We start from the raw sequence: 12,079 nt of genomic DNA on the forward strand, positions 1-12,079 counted from the left end.
AAACATTGTAAAAAAAAAAATCTTTGGTCATAAACTTTCATGACATCACTAACAAGAAGCCTCCTGTGCACACGTGCTTGAAAGAAAGCTTGTTCATGACGAATGACACCTTAACTTTTAGAATAAATTGAAGCACCGCTGAAGAGGCAGACGGACAAAAACAGGAGGCAGAGAGCCAATAGGCTCTACGCACTGCAGGGTGTGACGTATTTCCAGAGGAAAATTAGGCAGCCTGCCAACTTCTACCCAACTATACGTGCTAATCCAAGATGGAACCTAGTGTCGTCATTCTCCAAAAGTAAACCATCCTACACTGCGATTATTTGTCAGTTTTTTGTGTGTTTTTTTTTGGTCAGTTTGTTTGTGTTTGTGTTTGCTCTTTATTGTGATCACATCCAAATGTGCTAAAATAAGATGGGTTATTAGCACTTCTGGACATCACTGCTGTGTGCCGCAATGTACATCATCAGCTTAATTTAAACGTTATTGACAGTCACTCTCAGTAACTCCTGCAAACAGATGGTAAACAGCAACAAATCTGCCATCACCACCGTTCTCTTCTGCAGTCAATCTCCCAACCAGAAGTCTGGGAGCGGCCTAATGTCAAACCGGTAAGTGATGCGTGCATAGAGCCTATCAGACTGAGAGCAGAGGTAGACCCACTGCCTGTGTGTGTGCTGGGAGGAAAAGGAGATTGTCAGATGACAATAGCGTAACAGATGAGACACAGTCAGAGCCGGCCCAAGGCATAAGCAACATAAGCAGCTGCTTAGGGCCCTGTAACAACCAGGGGACCCCCAAGAGCAAGGAAGTGAATGTTCACAAGCAGTTCAGAAGCAAACAACAGTGAGATCAGCCAGGCTGTGAAAGGGAATGAGGTGCTGGGACTTAAAGTCAGGGAGAAACAGAGCCCAACCTCAGATTTAATAGTTTAAGTCGATGTTTTACATCAGAGGATTCGTCTAACACCGTTTTAGGCTGTTTCTCAAGTCTATTCATTAAACGAATGTAACTTAATGTTCTTGAACGCAACACACAACAGTCAAATAGCGTCTCTGCACTGGAGAAGTAAAGGCATGCTAAACACTTATGCTGCGCTCCAAAATAGAGCATGTGTGTCATGTCATACCATATGTACCAAATTTGGCATGTACCACATCGTTTCCAAACACCAAAACTCTGGCTAGTGGAAATACCTAGTGGCTAGTAAGTTTGCAAAACCACTAGCTACCATGGCTGGTGGGCAAAAAAGTTAATGTCAAGCCCTGTTCACACACACACCTAAACATGTACTTCATTAGGATCTCTTCTCATCTACTTTAAACGAGACATTAGCACACTCTGTCAATAACACAACATGCACATAAACACCTCTGCGTAGCACACAGATTTAAACACAGTTCCAGCACATATACTAATAAACACAGCAGACAACACAGCAGATTTTAAAACACACATAATCTAGCAACTTCAGCAAACATAAGTGTGATTGTGATCCTGTGTTTGTATGCTACCAAATTTGGGAATTACGTTTGATGCGGCCTCACAAGGGGCACCACAAAAAAAAGAAAAGTAGCAATATGAAATGTAGTTGCTCTTTGGTGGAAACACCGCATATGCAGATTTAAATAAGGCATAACCACATTTAATCTTAAAATGTACATCAGTCTCATACCTCAACTGTAAATTCTCATTTTAGTGATGACCTTCCCATGAAGAGCTGAAAATTCTGCAGAGTCGAGTGGTGCCAAAGTGGATCTCTCTGAGCTGATGGTCAGACACGGAAAGTGATGTCCTCTCCACTGATTTGGGTCGACTCGTCCAGTTCCAAAAAACAACACAAAACCAAAAGTAAAAACAGTTCTTAATTTGCCCAAATAACCATCAAAAATAATGTCTCTGGCCAGCCGACACCACTTCAGTGGGCTACTGGAGAAAATAAAAAGGCAGATAACTACAGCTATGAAGTCTGGGCATGCAGGATTCAGATAAGGTTACAAAAAGGTATTTTAAAGTTTTAGGCTGCTGTGATTAAGCCAAAATAGAACAAAAACAATTTAAAAAATACCCTGCAACTAAATAAAGTTGATGAAGATTTACAGAGATCAAAAGTTTGGACACGGCGCAAAACTTGAAAAAGAAGGAAAAAAAAAAAAGGCTAAAGCCCAAAGAATGAAACGCCAACTAATAGCAAAAGAGAGAAAGAGAGAGATGTGTTGCAAGAAGAAGAGACGGTGTGAAAAGAGGGTAAACAAGGAGAGAGTAAGAAGCCAACCAAGAAGAGAGTCTGTGCTTAAAAGCTCCACTTCTCAACTCAGGGAGGGGCAGGCCTTGCTGCTCCTCCCACAGACACTGAAGTAACAAATATCACGTTTCAGTCTCACCCTCTTTAGGTTAAATCTCAGTCCATAAAAACAACCAACTCATATCAAACAAAGAAAGAAGACTTAAGAGAAACAAACATACTTCAGTTTTTGGATTAATTCAATCATCTTAGTCCTGTTTATCTCTCAATAACTAAAAATTACATTACCTCTTAATTCAATATAAGACAAGTAGGAATAGCATAAACAGTCATACAACACTATAAGATTATAACATCAAATTGCAGCAGCAGATTGCATTTCTGAGATGCTGACCCCTTATGAATCATCACACAGCCATAGATCCTTGGGCCAGGGGTTCCTGGTCATTCCAAAGTCAAGACTTAAGTCTAAAGGAGACGGGGCTTTTGCTGTCACGGCCCCTCGACTTCAGAACGACCGCGGTGAAATCCGATCAGCTCCTTAACTGCTACAACTTAAAGCATCTGGGCAGGACCTTGTTGAGATTCGATGGTCTTGATGTGTTGTAGGGACTATCCAGCAAACTAGATGTATCCAGAGTGGCTGCTTCTGGCTGGAATTTGCTCTACATGCAGCATGGCTACCTAACAAGCCTGTGGCGAGAAGATGCTTTTGATGACATGTACAGCAGCCATGCGGTGTTCTTGTCCACCCTCCAGGTCCTACCATATTAATGTAGCAGCCAGCCCTCCCTTGGTGAGTTGGGGCTGGGTGCACTGCAGTGATAGAGCAATACAGCCTCCCTTTGTCAGCCTAGACTTTCAGGTTGACCTTGGTGGCCTCCCTGTTCATGGGCTTGATTTGGCCTGAGCTCATTTTGCTTGGTTTATTTAGTATTTTGCAGATTGACTTCTGCCTCTCAGGTTTGCATGTAAGTAAATGCACTTTGTTGTACCAATTTAAAATACTTTAAAAAGCAGCATATTTTAAGACTGGTAGGCAGAATGGAGTGGGGCTTAGTCTCCACACAGAGACTCTCAAATATTACACATTACTGAGGTACACTGTTTTGTAAATAATGCTGAATGACGTTCAACAGTGTTACCTTTAGAATGGGCATTTTTTGTTAAAGACACGTTAAAAGTGAATTTTTCAAAAAAGGTTAAAAAAATTAAAATTCTAATGGAATCAAACTATTAAAAGATTATAATATGCAACAGTTTTTGATGTGCAGCTACATGATTTGTAAGCTTAAGCAAACCTAACAAGAACAAGATATGCTTGGTGTTTGGTTGTACCGATTAACGTCAGGCATCTCCTCCCACATGACTGAAGCATCCTGGGATGTTTGTTTGAACATCCTGAAAAAGAAGAGGAAACAAACTCATATGATCTTTGATATTGACCCTGTAGTAAACTAATGTGCTTCTTTTAATTTAATGTTCTCTTCCTGTTTGCTCTCATCTGTGCCTCGCAATTATTTTGTGCCTGTGCCAAATAACTTTATTTAACCAGCGTACCTGTGTCATGGTTCCAGGGCATATGAAAGTAAGAGCATTCTCAGAAGTGTTTTTTACTCTGCATCTAACCTTCAGCATTCCCAAATTGTTTCTGCAAGGATTATTGTATTGCAGTCCTGGTACAGCAAACATGTTTCCCCAAACATGCAGTTATAGGTTCATGCTCAACTCCCCACCACGTTTCACTTACAAAAAGATTCAAGTTGACGATCAAGGAATCTGCCTTGGTGTTTGATGAAAAAACAAGGATCACAGAGGAAGAGAAGAATAAGAAGTATTAAGGGGCTTATATAATTCAATACAAATTTTAAACATTAAGGGGTTAGACTTGTGACACCGCAGCTGTGCGGCTGTTAGGTGAGCTGCACTATTTTCCCATTGCTTGCTCTTGATGTGCGTGCTCGTACGAGCACAAAGGAGCCGATGGTCTGCTGCTAACGTGAATTTGGGGAGATTCACCTGCATCATGTTTACAGGAGATAAGGGAAGTTACACTTTTGAACGTTTATAGTTTGAAAAATATATGTGAGAAAAATTTACGTTTGGCCCTTCGACTGCTGACACACAGGAGGCTAAATAATTTCATCAAAATCCGTCCACAACTTTTTGAGTAATGTTGCTAACAAACGAACAAACCCACCCGATCACATAACCTCCTTGGCAGAGGTAATAAAACAGCTTCACTGCTGCAAAACAGTGTAATATATTAGTGACAAATACACTATTATTATAACAAATTTATGACACTCAGACCTATAACTTATAGAGGGAAAATTCAGACTGTCAGGAGTTTTGAAAATCAAATTTTCAAACAATTTGAAATTATATTAAGCTTATTCATTTGAGATTTCCTTTTCACTCCTTGCCATCCTCTCAGTTTGCTCAAGTTTTGTGTTTGTCTGATTACTTTTTAGATTCAAGCTGGGGCAAAGTGGGAGATGGGAGAGGGGTAAACGGACCTTCAGGAGATGTGATGGGACCAGTCAACTGTCATTACATAAATAAATAAATCATACAGGCCCCAAAGTACGTCGGCCCACGGAGGGTCTCCGTTGTAAACAATCCAGCGTGGCTAGGGGTGCAGCTCTCTGCATTGGCGGTGTGCTTGGTCAGCAAGTGGTCCAGGCTGTTTAAGACTCTACAAACTCCAGGTAAGTCGGTTCATGTCGACAGTAAGAGCAAATAACAGTCTTATCTGGCATTAACCCACAGGACCCGGCACCTATTTAATGAGAAATCACCAAAATTTATTTAAATGTTTAATTTACCACACTTTTTCCTGTGATAGCATGCAGGGGCGCACTTTAGCATGAGGCAAACATAGGCAACTGCCTGGGGGCCCTAGCTAGTAGGGGCCCAGTGAACACAAAACTAACTTAACCCTTTCTCCTACCATCCTGTCTTCTGACAGTTTAAAATCTTCAGGGGTAACCCTCATAAAAAGTGTGAACTGTGTAACATACTTGTTCATGTTATGGTGGAAAATAAAGCCTTACAAAACAAAATGCAAATATTTGTGTAGAGCATGATATCTTTTTTTTTTTTTAAACTTGTCAATTGAAAAAACATCCAAAAGTTATTTTACAAAAAATATTATACAAATATTTTGGCAAATAAACACATTTGGTCTTTTTATGGTTTTGGTTGGGAAAACATGACAGAAAAAGATAAAAATAAATAAATCAAAATGTAACTACATATTTTTTCGTTCAGCAAGTTATTATTGTAAACACAAGAAAACTATTTTAAATTTGTATGAATAAACTTTATACTCAATGTATATTTTTAACATATTTGGTTAATATTATTTCATGTTTAACTTTATACTTTGTATTGTTTTTTTTTCATTTGTATTTGTATAAATTTGCAAAAAAATAAGACGTGAATTAAGTATCCCATAACTTTATTGTCTGATGGTTACCTGAAGCCCATCTAGACTCTCCAAATATATCCTGACATTCACCTGGACATTTTCTGTTAAAAAATACAACACAGTAATGTTAGGTTGGTTTTCCATCATGGTATGAGTAGGGCTTTCTTTGGAAAACAAAAATTTAAAAGGGGGGTGAACAATGTCTTCATCCAGGGCCCAAAAATGGCTAAACCCAGCTCTGGTAGCATGGTCATCCTTGTCCATACTTTTGTAGACTTCCATCCTGGTAGTGGTGTGAGGAGAAGGGTTGTCTCTCACTGATAAATCAGTATTTAAACGTAACCCTGCTGGTAAAATGTAATGAGAAAATGAACACCTCAATTACTGGCTTCATTCTGAGGCTTATGTGTTTATATAAATACAGTTAATGTGATAAATAAGCCAAATATTTTGTTTTTTACGGTTTTAAACGGCTCGATTTCACGGTAGTTTTACAGTGTAAAACGTCCGTCACTCTGGACGGGAGATCCTATCTTTATGACGCCAGAGGACAAGCTACGTTGTCACAGTGTTGTCTGGAGAAGCTGATAGACAGAGAAAACTGAGTCTAAAAAGTACTTAAAGTTTATATTTAATAAGGTAAGAGTTAAACGTTCTCCTGCAGAAGCCATGAAACCGCCTGAAGTGTCATTTACAGCCTAAAAATCTGCCCTTCAACCGTCTCGGCAAGCTAGCTTTTCACTTCATTTAGCTAGCTTTACCGTGTGTTAGCAGAGACGTTATCGCTGTGTAAAGACATTTTAACAGTTTAATGTGACACTGTGACTGTCTAATACCTAAATGTGATCATATTTCATGCTCTTGATCCAACTTTTGTGGTCAAATTCCTCGTTTTATTAAAAAGCTGAAAAACGTTAATTTCCGTTAGTTGTAGAGATTGGAAGCCTTTACTCATCATGCTCCCAGAAGGTTCTTTGAGTTGCTGGGCATAAGTGATATGCTTAGATTTGGTGTTTGATAGATAAAAACGGTTAAAAATTAATAGTTTACTTAGTATGTTAAAAATGTACAAAAAGAAAAAGTGAAAAGGTGTTTTTGATGTACAGAATGTATGTTCAGTAATTCCTTTAATACTGGTTAAACTGTCCAAATCTGATTATTTTTGATATTTGCCCCATGTATATGTTTGTTTGTTTTTTGTTTCATAGAAAAAAACAATTCTAATACCACTCAAGGTGTCTAGGGGGTCCTAACAAGTATTAAAAGTTGCTAAGTCAATTCAGCCAAAATTGAGGTGTTTATAAAGTTTTACATGCAAAACTACAAGGTCTTAATTTAATTTTTGTTTGTTTCATTTTATTTTTCTAAGCTATCCATCTAAATGGGTTGTAGGCTAGGTTTTTCTCTGCTTTTGTATGCAGATATAATCACTCTTGAGAATTTTTTTGGAACTCTACCAGGTCTGATCTAAACTCTTCTCAGACTTATGGAGGTAAATTATTCAAATAAATACAACTCAATGAGTGTGAGCTTTGGCTGATCAGCTGCAACAGTGAAATGATCACTAAAACCTCAATGCTTTAAATCAGAATTAAAGATTTAAATGTTCCTGAATTTGGCAATTATGCCTTGTTTTTATTTCCTAAGACCTCACTGTAGGCTGTTCAGTTTTTAAGATTTAACTACAGTGCTTATAGATAGGTATTTCTTTGACACTCTTGAAAAATAGATTTTTAATCATTTTTTTCCTCCTGGTAAAATAAAGGTTAAAAAGAAAAAAATATATATAGATTTTTGGATGACTACTTTTAGGCAATTTAAGTAAAAATAAGACCTTCCATTCAGCTACCTTTGGTAGCCGATTTTTTTTCTCCTAGTCTATTTCCAAAATGCTCCAAAAAATCTTAATTTTCATTCTGTAGTTAAAATACTGCTGGTCTTTTCTCCTTTTTTTTCATCACATTCATGTCTTGGCCATCAGCCAGAACAGGTTAGTAGCTGTGTCGTTAATGTACCTGGTTAGAAACTGAAGATGCAATAGGCCTGTAAAAATGTAAGAAGGGGGTCTTTCTTAAGGTCTTTACACACTGGGTCTGTTATTTTCAGGTGCGTTTTTTTTTGGGATCCGTAATCTGAAAAAACGTCATGCACTCGGACCTTGCACACTGGGTCTAATGCGTTTTTATTTGCCTTGACTGCGAGGCAAATTCGTAGAAGATGGCAAATAGTTTCGTACTGCGAGCCTGTATCTCCGTCACTCCTTTAAAATCCCGCTGGATCCATCCTGGCAGAGAGCTTCATTCAGCACCCATTCATGCGTCATAGCGCTGAGCCACGTTGGAGAGATGGAGAGCATTTTTTTAATTCTGTCTCTGTTATGACCTGTGAGTAGACTACCATCGTATGCCCTTATCTGTTATATGTCCATAGCTGATATCCACATTTCACACCTGCAAACTACAGCATTTTAAGTGAGGTTTTGAGAATGGGAGAGAGGGAGGAGTTGGACGGGGGTGAGTGAGTGAGAGAGAATAAAGTAACGGGCGCTGATCTGAATCATCAATCACCCATCTATCTGTTATATTTCCATGGTTTATATCCACATAATAAATGAGCAAACTTTGGTGTTTAAAGTGAGGTTTCAGGGCAAGAGAGAGGGAGGAGGGGTATGGCGGGGGTGAGCAAGTGAGGAGGAAGCAGTGGGCACTGTTTTGAATCACCACCCACTGATTGAAATTTCGCATAAAATCGAACCTGTTCCAAATAAAAAAAATGAAAAAAATTCGAAAGAAATTATCGGACCCAGTGTTCAAAGGCCTTAAAGGTCTTGATAGGTATTAAAGGTATTAAGTCCAATGTCAGATTTTCTACCTGGCCAAAACGTTACATTTGAACTGGAAAAATAATGCATTTTATTGATGTTATGTTATTTTTGTGACACAATTGACACATAAATTAATATAAACGTAAGAGCAACCTGTTTTAACATTAAGACAGAACAAAAAGCCTTTAGCCTTTCTCTAAATGCAGGTCATGTTTTGTCAGATGAGTACGAATATTTCCTTCCATGAGTGAGAAGATCCTCCGGAGAAGATTCAACAATCCTTTGATGACGAGCCTCCTAGCTGATCCCCAGAATCCAGATCTACACATCCAGTGGACCAGATGGATGAACTCTCTGCTTGTGGTAGGATTGTACCTGCTCAAACACACAAACATCTGAGTGCACTCATACCAGACTCCATCTGCCTGACTTTAAGCAAAGCAGGCCTCTTTCTGATCAAGTTCAGAAAGTTCAGAAAGTTGACTCAGACTTCACTTTTGAGAGGGAAAACAAAGAGCCGCACTATCCTTTTATTTTAAAGGGCCTTTAAGATGTAACAACACATAATGCAACAAAAAATGTTTTAATAAAAACTATAATTTAACTGGTCGATAGTGTAACAAAACGCTGTGTTTAGATTTTGCTTTTGTCATTAAATTCTGAATTATGCAAATATTTCCCCAATGTAATTATTACATTATAGAGTGAGTCAATAATTTATGGATTAAAATGGTAATTGCTTCACAGTAGAGCGTAGTCAGCACTAAAATCACTCTTTCAATAGTTCTTACTGTAGTATTTAGTTCTGCCTACTCAGTGAAGTGCTGATTTTTACCACAGACAATGTATAAAAAGACAGTTAAGTGTCTCAATGAAGCAGACAAGAGGCTGGCAACTTCAAATTAGGGCAAAATTGCTTCCACAATCTCATTTGATGCAATAGTAAAAAGGCTTTATTATATGAAACTAGGGCTGGGCGATATGGTTAAAAAATTGAATCTCCAATTTTTTCACACCAAACTCGATTTACGATTTTAATCGATTTTTTGTTTGTTTATTTTCAAATGAAAAAGAAAAAATACTTGAACAGGGGCCTATAGCACGAAGCAGGATTAATGTCTTAGCGAGGTAACTTCAGGGTTAACCCTGGGTTATCGATAGCACAAAGCCGGTTCATTTCTTATCGGGGTAGATCACCATGGTAACTTACGATGAACGGCCAACCTGCTCCGGAGCAGGGTAAGTTGGAGGTTGAATCTGATCCTATTAAATGCCCATCCCACTGGCCAATCAGCTTCTCCGAAACAATGGCCAGCCCTTTTCTCCCGAACCCGGTAGACAGAGGAGCACAACTTAGTGAGGAGAGCATTAAGACGCGAAGGAGTGTTCCGAGACCGTTTAAACCTACTGGATCAACCCGATAATGCGCTTTATGAGAGGTACCAGTTCTCGCGGCCCGGACTCCTTTACCTGTGCGAAATCTTAAAGCCGTTTATTACCCATGCGACCCGCAGGAGCGGTGTGATTGTCCAGTATGATATGAAATCATACGTAACCATACAGTTAGAGGTAATATTCTAGGAAGGGATAATCAAACTTCATTTATATAGCCCCTTTGACACATTCAAATGCAACACAAAGTGCTTGACAAATAAAAGGGATGTAATGCTAATGTGAAACAGCACATTATTCCATCATGTCATTTTTACACTTCATTCATTGTGTTTGAGGGCTTTCTTTCTTTAAAGAGGGAGAGTGTATTTTAGTCCAGCTGCTGATTTGTAATTTGTTAATTTAGGTCAGACATCAACTCGGTATGCATGATTTCACTGTGGCGACAACTTTAAGCCTAATTGTAGCATGATGTTAAGTCATGAAACAGACCAACTTACCAGACGCAGTGATTTTTTTACACTTATTTTTAATCTGCACCCAGGTTCTTTTCACTCCAGAAGGATAACATCTGGGGGAATGAGATGATGATTGTAATGCACGCAATTCATTTGCAGAGTATATTGTTTCATGGGATTCATGAGTGTGATCAGTGTCAGACTGAGCCATTGATGAGTAACTTACGCATTTACACAGTCTGCTATGCACTGCCACGCATTTTGCCTGCGATTGGCAGCCGCCACGGTGTTTCCTTTTTCCAGGATTCGGACTTTTTCCTCCTCGTACTTCATCATTATTAATCTTTGCTCCTCACATGTGAAGTAGGGTGCCCTGCCACTTGCTTCCTTGCGATTCTCCATCTATTTAGCGCTCATGATTGCAGTTGGTCAGCTGCCTCTGTGCCCTCCCTTTATACGTGCACGTTCACGGCTCTTGATGAGACAAACCTGGGTTAAGTTACCGTGTGGATAACCCGCAACGTGCTATTGATTATCCTGATTGCCATTGTTGGGGTTAGTCAACCCTGGATAGATGTGAGTTACCCGGAGTGAGCGGACCACGCTTCGTGCTATAGGCCCCTGGTTTCTTTCATTTTATCAACAACAACGATAACAATAACAATACTTATAGTAACAATAATAATAATAATAATAATGTTTTTATCATTTTTATTTGTAACAAAATTGAACTGAATGTTCATTTAAAGGTCAAAGTGTGAGCTGTAAACTTATCTTTAAAAGTGCACTATGGAGGGTTATTTACACGAACATTCAGACTCTGAAAGTTTTTATCTGCTTAAGAAAAAGACAGAAAGTAATTCTAAAGTCTCAAGCAGACCAAAACTTCTTTTAATTTCAGTTTCTACTAAAAGTATTCAGAATGAATCTGATTATTAAAACAGAGCAGGATGGCATGCTGGTAGTCGAGTGGTTAAGGCGAAGCCGGCCTGTGGCACTATTTCCTGCATGTCTCTCCCTGCTCTCTTCCCTGTTTCCAACTCTATCCACTGTCCTATCAAATAAAGGTAAAAAGGCCAAAAATAAATCTTTAAAAAAAAAACAGAGCAGGATGTTTTTATGTATTTGGGAACACTGTGGTTACACATTAGCAATATGTTAGAGAAAAATGGATCATTTTGTTAACAGCCTTGCCAGAATGATCATAAAATTAAAGCTACTTACAGTAGCTTTTACTTTAGTATAACAGCAGTAAAGTTTAACAGAAAATCTCGATTTTCAATTTTCAAAATCTCGATTTTCTAAAAACCCGATTTATCGATTTAATCGATATATTGCCCAGCCCTATATGAAATGCTGTTTTATTGCTTATGTCACATCAAGTTTATTTTGTGTCATATAATTACATTACTCTCTTAATATTTTGTGTGCAGGACTCATATTTGTATTAGAGCATTTTTACAGTGTTTTGCTGCTTTGACAGAAATGGAGGGAGGTTTAAAGGACTGTAATCTGATTCCTGGATGAGCATTCACTGTGGTAAATCTGTCAGAATGTGGAGGACAGGACCCAGTGTACGTTCACTGCTCTTTCTGTGCTCCAGATAAAGGTATGGCAACTCATGAGGCACTTATTTGGACTAGTAATATTTATAATAGGGCTGTTAACATCAACGCGTTAACGCTTGTGAATAATGTTGAAACCTTAACGTGTTAAAAATGATAATG

This window comes from Cheilinus undulatus, linkage group 22 (genome assembly GCF_018320785.1).
Source record: "Cheilinus undulatus linkage group 22, ASM1832078v1, whole genome shotgun sequence".
Classification (NCBI taxonomy): domain Eukaryota; kingdom Metazoa; phylum Chordata; class Actinopteri; order Labriformes; family Labridae; genus Cheilinus; species Cheilinus undulatus.